This window comes from Panthera pardus, unplaced genomic scaffold (assembly GCF_024362965.1).
Source record: "Panthera pardus isolate Hobbes unplaced genomic scaffold, ASM2436296v1 HiC_scaffold_24, whole genome shotgun sequence".
Classification (NCBI taxonomy): domain Eukaryota; kingdom Metazoa; phylum Chordata; class Mammalia; order Carnivora; family Felidae; genus Panthera; species Panthera pardus.
Genome location: NW_026526810.1, coordinates 33,385,835 through 33,398,940, shown reverse-complemented (window position 1 = coordinate 33,398,940; position 13,106 = coordinate 33,385,835). Strand labels below are relative to the sequence as shown.

The 13,106-nt window shown below is 37.6% G+C and overlaps 1 protein-coding gene and 1 non-coding gene across 12 annotated transcripts in view; both read right to left on the bottom strand.

The window, feature by feature from the left end:
* The window catches only part of CSNK1G1 (casein kinase 1 gamma 1), a 174,780-nt gene that overhangs the window by 134,613 nt on the left and 27,061 nt on the right, over window positions 1-13,106 (bottom strand). The gene's annotated exons all lie outside the window — the stretch shown is intronic.
* Window positions 6,162-6,295, bottom strand: LOC128773341 (small nucleolar RNA SNORA61). The gene has a single exon (XR_008417608.1). It is a non-coding gene; the product is annotated as a small nucleolar RNA SNORA61 (small nucleolar RNA).

The window sequence follows — 13,106 nt, the reverse complement described above, 5'->3', positions numbered from 1 at the left end:
CTATATATGTTAACTAATTTGGATTTAAAAAAATTTTTTTAAATTATATCCCTCAATTACCTCCATATTAAATCAAGAATAGTGCTCAAAATGTACTGTATAGGGAATATAATCAATAATATTACAGTAACTTTGTATAAGTGGTAACTATAATTTCATAATGTATAAAATGTATAAGGTATAAAATATCAAATCACTATAATGTATATCTAAAATTAGTAAGATATTGTATGTCAATCACATTTCAATTAAAAAAACATGCTTATATGTCACCATAATTATAACTTAAAACTTCTTGTTATTTACATAGTTTAAAGTAGGCAAAATTATTAATAAGTATTATTCATATAAATGCTACTTTATCTTCTATGTTTTTTAGGGCAAGAGCTAACCTTCAGTTCTTCCTTTACAAAAGCTCTTTCAAAACAAATTATATTTTGAGTAGTTTTTATTCAGGTTTTAAGAAAGACTGCTCCAGTCCTCCTTATGGTCAGTGTCAAAGAGCATGGAGAAGCTGGGTGAGATATGTGTTACAGTCTGTACTTAGAACAAAAAGAATAAGATACAGTCTGTACTTGAACAAAAAGATTTGTTCAACTGTGATGCAAGTCATGATATTTTCCTTATTAGTACTGTATCTTAAACTAGGCAGCCATAAACATCTTTAATAGTACACAAGATAACAAACAAAAGAAGACATTAAAATTTTCTTTTCAGGTTTAGTTGATGAAAGACAACTAAAGAATGGCTAATAAATAGGACAAATACTGCAGAAACTGAAAGACCACGACTATCCTCTTCATTCTGAGGGTGTGAAAAAAGTGTTTAAAGAAGTTTAAAGCTACAAAATCTTGGGCTTAAAAAGCTATTTCTATACAAAATTCTACTGAATAGCTGATCATAACATATTGCATGTAGTACATATGCCTTAATTCAGACATTGAAAATTTTTTTCAGGATGAAAATAAAAGATTGGCTCAGTTGGTTGAGTGTCCGACTCAGTTTCAGCTCAGGTCATGATCAGAGGGTCATCGGATTAAGCCCAACGTTGGGCTCCGTGCTGAGCATGAAGACTGCTTAAGATTGTTTTTCTCTCGGGGCGCCTGGGTGGCGCAGTCGGTTAAGCGTCCGACTTCAGCCAGGTCACGATCTCGCGGTCCGTGAGTTCGAGCCCCGCGTCGGGCTCTGGGCTGATGGCTCGGAGCCTGGAGCCTGTTTCCGATTCTGTGTCTCCCTCTCTCTCTGCCCCTCCCCGTTCATGCTCTGTCTCTCTCTGTCCCAAAAATAAAAATAAAAAAACGTTGAAAAAAAATATTTAAAGAAAAAAAAAAAAGATTGTTTTTCTCTCTCTCCCTCTGCTCCTCTCCCCCACTCACTCTCTCCCTCTTTATTTATTTAAAAAAAATTTTTTTTAACATTTATTCATTTTTGAGAGACAGAGACAGCATGAGCGGGGAAGGGGCAGAGAGAGAGGGACACACAGAATCCGAAGCAGCTCCAGGCTCTGAGTTGTCAGCACAGAGCCTGACACGGGGCTCGAACTCACAGACCGAGAGATCATGACCTGAGCCGAAGTCAGACACTCAACCGACTGAGCCACCCAGGCGCCCCTCTCCCTCCTTAAAAAAAACTAAAAAGTTTTATTCACACATCATTGAAAGTGTTTAACTGACTCCAGTCCTAAGGAAAGATCATCTAATCAGGGTACCTGGGTGACTCAGTCAGTTAAGCATCTGCCTTCGGCTCAGGTCATGATCTCACAGTTGGTCGGTTTGAGCCCTCTGTCAGCACAGAGCCCACTTTGGATCCTCTGTCTCCCTTTCTCTCTGGCCCTCCCCTGCTTGCGCTCTCCCACTCCCTCAAAAACTAAATAAACATTAAAAAATTAAAAAAGAAAATCATCTAATCAAGTAAGTCAAAAGCTGTAATTGGGAGATTATCAACAATTCTTACAATCTGGACTTTCTGGACAAAATTTTCACATATATACTGTACCTGTTATGTATTTGCTTTGTTCTAATTATAGACACACACCGCTATTAGAAAAAAATAATCAGAGGCGCCTAGGTGGCTTGGTTGAGCGTCTGACATTGGATCAGGTCATGATCTCATGGTTCATAGGTCGAGCCTCACGTCAGGCTTTGCGCTGACAGCATGAAGTCTGCTTCGGATTCTCTGTTTCCCTTTCTCTCTGCCCCTCCTCTGCTTGCACACACACACACACACACTCTGTCTCTCTTAAAAATAAACAAACATTAAAAAATTAAGAAAAAATAATCAGAAATCACAGAAAATTACTATACAAAAAGTGAAAAGGAAACCTCACCACCAAAGAAGACTTCTGGTAAGTTTTTTTTCCAATCATATACTAACATTTTTGTTTGTCTGGTTTTTACTGTGGTAAAATATACATAAAATGGTATTCACCATTTTGTAAATATACAATTCATTGGCATCAAGTACATTTACAATGTTGTGTTGCCATCATTACTATCTATATCCCAAACTTTTTCATTATCCTTAAAACAAACTTCGAACACACTGAACGGTAACTTCCTCTTTCTCCCTCCCCTCAGCCCCTAGTAACCTCTATTTTACCTTCTGTCTCTATGAATTTGCCTATTTTAGATACCTCATGTAAGTGGAATCATACAGTATTTGTCCTTTTTTGTCTGACTTATTTCACTAACCACAATGTTTTCGAGGTTCAACTATGCTGAAGCAGGTGTCCGAATTTTCTTCCTCCCAAAGGCTGAATTTTAATATTTCATTTTATGTATATACCACATTTTGTATATTCATTTATCCGTCAACAGATGCTTGGTGTCCTTCCACCTTTGGGCTACAATGAATAACACTGTTATGAACATTAATGTACAAATACCTGTTTGCTGATTTCAGTTGTTTTAGATATGTACCTAGGAGTGGAACTGCTAGGTCATAAATATGATAGTCCTGGATTTAACTTTCAAGAAATCACCAAACTATTTTCCACAGCAGCTGTATGATTCTATATTCCCACCAGCAATATAGGTTTCCAATTCTCCACATCCTCAACACCTGTTATTTTTTTTTAATATAACAGTCATACTAACGGATAAAAATTGTATCTCGTTATAGTTTTGATTTGCATTTCCCTAAAGACTAACAATGTTGAGTATCTTTTCATCTGTTTATTTGTATATCTTCTTTGGAGAAATGCCTATTCAAGTTCTATGCGCATTTTTGAAATGGACTGTTTTTTGTTGTTGTTGAGTTTTAGGTATAAATATTCTACATTATTAATCCCTTAGCAGACTTGCAAGACTTAGGACTTGCAAGTTTTTTTTTCCCACTTTGTAGTTCATCTTTCTACATTCTTAATAGTATCCATTGATGCACAAAGCTCTGAATTTTGATGAAGCCCAATTTATCTAGTTTTTCTTCTATTGCTTGTCCTATTGGTTATTTTATCTATAAAACTATTGCCAAACTATATGTCATGAAGACTTTCCCAAAAGTTTTTTTCTAAGAGTTTTAATAGTTTCAGCTGTCAAGTTTAGGTCTTTGATCCATTTTCAGTTAATTTTTGTGTACAGTGTAAAGTCTCCAACTTCATTCTTTTACATGTGGATCTCTGGTTTTCCCACCATCATTTGTTAAAAAGATGGTCCTTTCCCCATTGAATGGTCTCAGTATCCTTCTCAAAAACCAATTAACCACTGAGTCTCTCTCAAATAAATAAACTTAAAAAAAAATAAAAGCAGGATCACTAGGATCTATGTGCATATTGTTAATGGATTTGACTATACAATTGTGGGAACTGATTAAACATTCAGTAAGGCTCTGAGTCTGTTGCTAGAGCTTGCAGTTCACAGGCATGTAGTTGATAAGACAAGATGGAAAATTTGAAGCCATGAGCACAGGCTAGAACCAACAAAGACAGACTGGGATGCTATCAGTTGCCACCATTTTCAAGCTTGCTGACGTAGGAAAAGCTGCAGGAGAAGCTGGACATGTTTTTTTTTGTTTTGTTTTGTTTTTTAATATTTATTTACTTGGAGACAGAGAGAGAGAGAGACCCCAAAGTTGGTTCTGATATTTGCTGATAGAGCAGAACCTGACATGGGGTCCAATCCCACAAACCATGAGATCATGACCTGAGCCGAAACCAGGAATCGGACACTCAACCACCTGAGCCACTCAAGTGCTCCAAAGCTGGCATTCTTAACTCAAGGAGCTAAACATGCATTTGGCCCAGGAGAGAAGAAGGTGAGGGTAGACTTAAGGGAAGATGGAGTCATTGAAAGAATGAGCCACTTACACAAACCAACAAAGTGAGCTAGTAGGTAAGTGACAACACATATGAGCTATAATAAAAGCATTTATTGTAAGTGTAAAACCCAAAATGTTTGCTGCTTCATTTATACCCTCTAGATCTTGCATGAAATGTCTTTTGTAGCCCACCCTAACCCGAAACATATAGGGAAGAGAATTCTGGGAAATGTAGTTTATTCTAGCTAAGCTGATACATTACAAAAGCCATCACACAGGTTTAGAGATATGTATATACACTAAGTAAAATTTTCAGTATTTTACCATTACATTGATTTTCCAGTGCAAAAGAATCATGTGGGGAGCCAGCTAAAACACAGATTTATGAGCACTGCACAAGATTCTAATTAAATGGACCAAGAATTGGGGGCTAGAAATATTTTCTTTTATTTTTGTATTTTTAAAATATTTTTTATTTTTAAGTAATCTTGACACCCAATGTGAGGCCTGATCACAACCCTGAGATCAAGAGTCACATGTTCCACTGACTGAGCCAGCCAGGAGCCCCCTGAAATATGTGTTTTTATGAAGAATAGCAGGGATGCCTAGGGGGCTTAGTCGGTCAAGCATCCAACTTCAGTTCAGGTTATGGTCTCATGATTTCTGGGTTTGAGCCCCACATCGGATCCTGTGTTGATAGTGTGGAGCCTGCTTGGGATTCTCTCTCTTTGCCTCTCTTTCTGCCCCTCCTCCACTCACACTATCTCTCTCTTAAAAATAAGTAAACTTAAAAAATATTTAAAAAATAGAAAGAATAGCAAATGCATGGAATTATTTTACTATGCTTAGAGAAACATTGATAACAAATATTAGAATAATGGTTCTCAATCTTAGTTGCATATTTTAAAAAATTTAAGTGCCCTAGCCATCTTCATCTTATCAAATCAGGATATTAAGAGAGGTGTGGATCCTGGTTTTGTGTAGTTTTGTGTTTTACTAGTGCCTGCTGTGCAGCCACAACTGAAAACTACTGTTTTATAGCAACAAGTGGTTAAGAAAAAAAAACTCAAAGTAAAAAGGATAGGGTCCTAGTAAGTGTATTTAAGATTGGTCCTTATTTATTTACCATAGTGCTGTTTCACGAATTAGTGAAGATTGTACTTAATCAAAGTATCCTTATGCATAGTCACATTTGACTCTAAATGTAAACTAGATTATACTAACTGTAGCAGTTCATGGAGAATGGCATCTGTAGGCTCACCATACTCTGTCATTTAATCTCCTTCAATAATACCTCTGTGAATTACTAAAAATAGGTGGTTAGAGCCAGCAGTCTCACTAAATGAAACTTTGTCCTCTTCCAGCCTATTCTTTTATTTTTTTTTAATTTTTTTTTAACGTTTATTTATTTTTGAGACAGAGAGAGACAGAGCATGAACGGGGGAGGGTCAGAGAGAGGGAGACACAGAATCTGAAACAGGCTCCAGGCTCTGAGCTGTCAGCACAGAGCCCGACGCGGGGCTCGAACTCACGGACCGCAAGATCATGACCTGAGCTGAAGTCGGACGCTTAACCGACTGAGCCACCCAGGCGCCCCAAGCCTATTCTTTTAAAACTAAGAAAATATGTCAAAATTTTTCTGACACAAAATGATCATCTGCTACTGATATTTCAGCTTTTCAGTATTCAGTCAAGTTTTATTTTTTTTAAAAATATTTACTTGTTTACGTTGAGGGAGAGAGAGAGAGAGGGGATCCCTAGGAGGCCCTGCGCTGTCCGCACAGAGCCCGACACAGGGCTTGATCCCACAAACAAGATTATAACCCTAGCTGAAATCAAGAGTCAGACACTTAACAGACTACACCACCCAGGCGCCCCTAAAATTTTATTTTTATTTATTTATTTTACCTTGTTTGAAACTAGCCCACAACCTATATACCAGACTATAAGCACTGGGAGGCCAGCTTCAGTGTTCTTTTTCCTCCCTCTATGATAACTAAGACCGGCATTCAGATCTAATGAGAAGTTCCAGCTTCAAGTTTGTAGGCTTAACCTTAATTAACAGGTCTGATTTTAATAGCAGTACAAGTGAAAAGGGGAAAATAAGGTTAGTTAGCCTGCCCAGAAATTTATAGATTCACACCTAAAATTTCAGATAATAATTTTCAGAATTGTATTCAACATTATAGGAAATTTCTTAGGCATATCCATATAAATTCTACAACTATTTTAAAAAATGAAATGAAGTATATTGACAGGAAACAAGTCCAAGATGTATTAATTTCTCCCCCTCCAAAAGTAAACTCTAAAACTTTAGATTTCTGTATTATCCCGTTTCTTTTTTATTTTTTTACTTTAAAAACTGCACATTTTAAACAATGTTATATGGCTAATTGGTGTTTTCTTAAATATTTATTTTGAGAGAGAGAGAGAGAGAGAGAGAGAGCGAGAGAGCGAGCACATATGCCAGAATGGGGAAGGGGCAGAGAGAGAGGGAGAGAATCCCAGAGTGCGACACGGGGCTCAATCTCATGAATTGTGAAATCATGACCTGAACTGAAATTGAGTCAGACACTTAACTGACTGAACCACCCAGGTGCCCCTGATCTTGCTTTTAGATTCAACTCTGATACAATGAATCAAGGAAGAACCACAGGCCTAGTTATTTTATCCTCATTCAATCCATTGCAAGCAGTTCATTTCTCATTTCACCATCTTTATTCCTGTATCTTTTTGTTCCAGCCAGACATGAAATAGCAGGAAGACAAAAGGAAGCTTTCCAAAGTCAGGTGACCTTCCTAAAGTGTATTTTAACCATGTATTTCTGAATATACAACACAGAATTTTAACACTGTGCTATATACATAGTGCTGGATACATTTCCATAATTGTTTCTTCCTACAAAACACAATCAAAATATGAATGGCAAAAGCCCATTTATTTATTAACAAGTATTAATTGACTGCTTTCTATGTACCAGGTATTAAGATATACACTGGCTAAAAACACAAAATACATAGCTTTCAACAGCTTTAAGAGGGGAGCCTGGGTGACTCAGTCAGCTGAGTGTCTGACTTTGGCTCAGGTCATGATCTCACAGTTCATGAGTTCCAGCCCTGTGTGGGGCTCTGTGCTGACAGATCAGAGCCTGGAGCCTACTCTGGATTCTTTATCTCCCTCTCTCTCTCTCTGCCCTTCCCCAACTCCTGCTCTATGTCTCTGTCTCTCTCTCTCAAAAATAAATAAACACTAAAAAAATTTTAATGGCTTTAAGAAATATGAAAGGGGTTCTTACAGATGTGCAAGAGATATTGGCAGTATAAGGAAGTATAGACAAGGAACACCTAACAATTTAGTGGGTAAAAATAGTTCTAAGAAGAATGAGATTTAAATTGTGTGTGTGTGGCGGGAGGAGTGGTGTAAGGGTTCCTGAAAAAAAAGTTTAAGAAGAGAGAGAAAAGGCAGCAGAGGAAAAAAAATACGTACAAAGGAATGGAGTCAACAGATTGTAGTCTCTAATACAGCTGTTCTCACAGCAGGGTCCCTAGGTGAGGAGCATCAACATCACTCAGGAATATGTTAAAAATGGAAATTTTGGGGTTGGGATGAGCACTGAGTGTTATACATAAGTGGACATATCACTAAATTCTACTCCTGAAACCAATACTACACTAGATGTTAACTAACTTGAATCTAAATTTAAGAAAAAGAAAAAGAAAGAGAAAGAAAGAAAGAAAAAAAGAAAGAAAGGAAGGAAGGAAGGAAGGAAGGAAGGAAGGATGGAAGGAAGGAAGGAAGGAAGGAAGGAAGGAAGGAAGGAAGGAAGGAAGGAAGGAAGGAAGGAAGGAAGGAAGGAAGAAATGGAAATTTTGGGGCCCACCCCAGATCCATTACATCATAAACTCTGGAGGTGGGGCCCAGCAATCTGTGCTTTAACAAATCATCTGCGTGGCTCAGTTGGTTCCTCTAGGGGAGCCTGGGTGGCTCAATCAGTTAAACATCTGATTTCAGCTGGGATCATGACCCCACTCACCATGAGTTTGAGCCTTGCACTGGGCTTTGCGCTGACAGTGTGGAGCCTGCTGGGGATTCTCCCTCTCTCCCTCTATGCCCCTTCCTCACTCGCGCACATGCTCTCTCTCTCTCTCAAAATAAATAAATAAACTTAAAAACCCCCCACAAATTCCCCAAATGACTCTGATATACACTAAACTCTCAGAACTACTGATCTAATCTGATCAAGGAACTGTAATTAATATTAAAGCAAAGAAAGCAGACAACTGTCAGAGGTCAAACTGCACAAGGCAGTGTATGTTAACATTAAGCCCTGAGAAGTTTGGGTCTCTCTTAATTAACACTGCCAGAAACAACTAGAAAATAGACATTCTTTTCAAACTTTCATGGGATATTTATGAAAGTTACCTTTGTGCTATGGCCAAGAACGACTAAGATTTATCCAAATTTTGATGTTGCATTTTCATTATTATTGAATTTTAAGTGTTCTTTTTAAAAAAAAAATTTTAATGTTTTTTATTTTTGAGAGAGAGTGAGACAGAGCACGAGTGGGGAAGGGGCAAAGAGAGAGGGAGACACTGAATATGAAGCAGGCTCCAGGCTCTGTGACCACACAACCTGACGTGGGGCTCAAACTCATGAACTGTGAGATCATGACCTGAACTGAAGCTGGATGCTCAACTGAGCCACCCAGGCACCCCAAGTTTTAAATATTCTTAAAACTCCATCATAAATTCTTCTGTAATCCCAGTTATTTACAAGTATATATATATATATATATATTTTCAGACATTTTCTTAAGGTTACTTTTTAAAAAACAGAGCCCCAATTTAGTTTGCATTGTCATCAGAGAAAGTGATCTGAATGTCATATATTCTTTGAAATTTGTTGAGATTTTCAGGGGCACTTTTTAAGGTTAAGTAATTATCTACTGCACTATCTGAAATTTTGGATTCCACACAGTAGCAATTCTATGGTACTGATTATTTAAAATTTGAATTCAGCGTGGGGCACCTGGCTGGTTCAGTCGGGTACCCTGCTCTTGATTTTGGCTTAGGTCATGATTTCATGGTTTGTGAGATCAAGTTCCGTGTCAAGCTCCACGTTGGATTCTACGCTCAGTGCTGAGCCTACTTGGGATTCTCTCTCCCTCTCTGCTCCTCCCCCACTTGCACACACTCTTTCAGAATAAACAAACATTTCAAAAAATTTTTTGAATACAATATTCTATATTCACCCAGTAGTTCAAGCTTGTTTATTGTGTTGTTCAAGTCTTTTATCTCCTTAGTAACTTTTTTGGTTTTATTAAAATCTATTATGATGGGGTAGGGGGACACGCCTGGGTGGCTCCATCAGTTAAGTGTCTGACTTTGGTTCAGATCATGATATCACGGCTCGTGAGTTTGAGTCCGTGTTAGGCTCTGTGCAACAAGCTCAGAGCCTGGAGCCTGCTCTGGATTTTGTGTCTCCATCTCTCTCTCTCCCTCAAAAGTAAACATTAAAAAAAATTTTTTTAATCTGTATTGGTGGTACATTTGTACATTTATCCTTGTAATTGTTATTTTTAGTTTATGTATGTTGAACATGTGCTATAGGGTACAAAGAAAGTTGTAATCCTAGTATCTTCTGGTAAACAAAGCTTTTATTATATAAAGTGGCAGAGACTGCTGGTGATCTGTACCAACAGTCAATCTCTCTTCTTTCCTCAGTAAATAAAATCCCATTTTGCTCTAGGCAGCAATATGCTTGCCTAAAATACATTTCATAATGGTCTTGGTAAGTGGAACTTCAATGAACCACATTTAGAGATGGCCTAATAGCTTGCATAGGCTCCACACCCATCCCTCATCCTTCCTCCTACATGGAGTCTCTGAGAGTTGGTGCCCAAAGCAGCCGTCTTACCATAAGGTTAGCCACAAAAGATGGCAGCACTGAAAACACTCAGCGAAGTATCCTGAGACTTTGATGATAAAAATGAAACCTCCATAATCAGCCCTAGAATGTAAATCTCTAGACTCTTTCAAGGGCAGGAGGAAGGGGTAATATACACCTACCTTCTTTAAGTCACTGTTAGTTTCTGCATCTAACTAGCAGCAAAAACCAATTCACATCTGAAACACAGATTCAGTTTAATAGTGCTCCTTTCCCTGAAGTAATTTTATTATATTAATGTAACTACCAATTTCTTTTGGTTCCTATTTTGCCAGGTATAACATTTGCATCCTTTTTATCTTCACCTCTCCTCTGTTGTAATATTTTAATCTCTTAAAAACCTTATGTTGTTGGGGCACCTGGGTGACTCAGTCAGTTAAGCATCTGACTCTTGATTTCTGCTCAGGTCATGACCTCACAGTTGAGGGGTTTGAGGCCCAAGTCGGGCTCCATGTTGATGGTACAGAGGCTGCTGGGTATTCTCTCTCCCTCTCTCAAAACAAACAAACAAACTTTAAAAATATTGTATATTTTTAAAAAATACACAAGTTCGTTTTAGCTTATGTTTTACATAGAGTCTGACAATCTTTGTCTTTTACCTAGAGCATTTGATCCATTTACATTCATTATGATTAGTGATCTATTTGGCCTTATTTTTACCATATCTTTGTCCCACTCTTGTTTCTTTCTCCTTTTTTTCCATATTATTTGAAATTCCCCTCTCCTATTCCACTTGCCTTCTAGTCAACTTTTACTCTTTCAGGGACTACTCTAGAAATTTTTAAATGCACATATAAAGTTTCAAGCTATATGTCTCTTACCCTTTTCTCATTTGTCTACACGTAGAATTTTGTTTAGATGTTGAATTCATTTTTTATTGCTGCTGTAACAAATTATCACAAACTTTGTGGCCAAAAAAAAAAAAAAAAAAAAAACCCACAGATTTTTTATCTCACAGTTTTGGAGGTCAGAAGTCCAAATTGGATCTCACCAGGCTAAACTCAAGTTGACAGGGCTGCATTCTTTGTGGAGGCTCCAAGGAAGAATCCATTGTCTTTTTCAACCTCTAGAAACCACCTGTATTCCTTGGCTCACAGCTCCTTCTTCCATTTTCAAAGCAAAGAATGTAGCATCTTCAAATTTCTCTGGCTCTCCTGCCTACTGTTTTTCCTTACAAGGACCCTTGTGATTACAATGGGCTCACCAGATAATCTAGGATAATCTCCCCATCTCAAAATCCTTAATTTAATCACATTTGCAGAGTTCCCCTGCCATTTAAGGTAATGTAGTCACAGGTTCTAGGGGTTAGGATATCTCCCTGCATAACATTCCTAATTACTTCTTCAAATCTGTCTTCTACTTCACCAATTCTCTTTTCAATCCAATAGGCTATTAAACCTGCCCTTGAAGTTATCACTTTAATTATTATATTTTTGTTTCTGGATTCTAATTATTTTGGATAATCCTTTGTCATAATTTCACTTCTCCCATTTGCTTTATCAGATACATTAAGCACATTTATTTCTGTATTTAGTATCCAGTAATGACAATACTTGAACTCTCTGTGGGTCTGATTTAGATATTTTGTTTTGCTCATGGTAACCTGTTTCCTCATGTGCTTTGTGTAAGACAACTCATATTCTCTGGAATATATCTTTGGTAATTCTTTGAAGACTCTGAGAGGTTATTCCTCCAGAAAGAATTTGGATTCATTTCTGTCTTTGCCAGGGCACAATACCAAGCCACAATCACTCGAAACAAGTCTCAGAGATTTTTTGAAGTCACAGAGGTAGTGGAGTCTCAAATCTCTATGAGGACATGTTTCTAATGATAAACATTCAGGGAAAACTTTTTTCACCCTCTGTTTATATTCAAGGCAAAGAAGGATAAGTTTCTGTCTCTCTTTGCTAGGGTGAGTTTTTTTCTGCTTCTCCCTTTCCTAGTGGGCATATAGCTTTTTGTGGATTCTCATTTTAGGAAGGTGGATCTCTGGCCTGACTTCCTGTAATGCATGGCTTCTATTGTCTCCTGAGTCCCATGTGTACCTCTTAAAAACTGAAAACACAAGTCATCTGGAACTAGTAGATGCCTTCAGCACAGCAGTCATCAGATGCTTCTAAACCTCTCTGAATTTGGGCTCTCTGTGTTTTGTTTTTTCATCTTACTTTTTGCTAGTTCAACCATGACTTTTTAAAGTTTTTAAGGGGGCGCCTGGATGGCTCAGTTGGTTAGGTGTCCGACTTCAGCTCAGGTCATGATCTCACCGTTCGTAGGTTTGAGCCCTGTGTCGGGCTCTGTGCTGATATCTTAGAGGCTGGAGCCTGCTTCAGATTCTGTGTCTCCCTTTCTCTCTGCCCCTCCCCCACTTGTGCTCTGTCTCTGTCTTTCAAAAATAAATAAAAACATCAAAAAAAAAAAGCTTAAAAAATAAATCTATCATTTTTAGGTGTTTAATAGTAGGAAGATTTTATTTGCTTTTAAAGATAGTATCCCTTGGGAAAAAAATAGTCTCCTTTATCATTGGAAATAAAGTAAATGTATACCTCTATTCTAAACTGATAATGTAAGATTATGTTACACCAGTGGTTCTGAAATTATAGCTTTCTTGTGTTATTTCATTTCCTTATTCTTTTTCACTCCTTCGAAGTTCCTTTCTAAGAGGTGTCCTTTATCAAATAATTATAAGGAAGTATTATTTCATAGTCTTTACCATCCATTTCTAAGACCCCTAAAACTTTCCCAGTATCTCTAACTTTTAAAACAGGGCTTTATAGGGGCACTCAGCTGGCTCATTCAGAAGAGCATGCAAGTCTTGATCTTGGGGTTGTGAGCTTGAGCCCCATGCTGGGTGTAGATATTACTTAAATAAAACTTAAAATTTTTTTTAAACATGGCTCTACAGATTA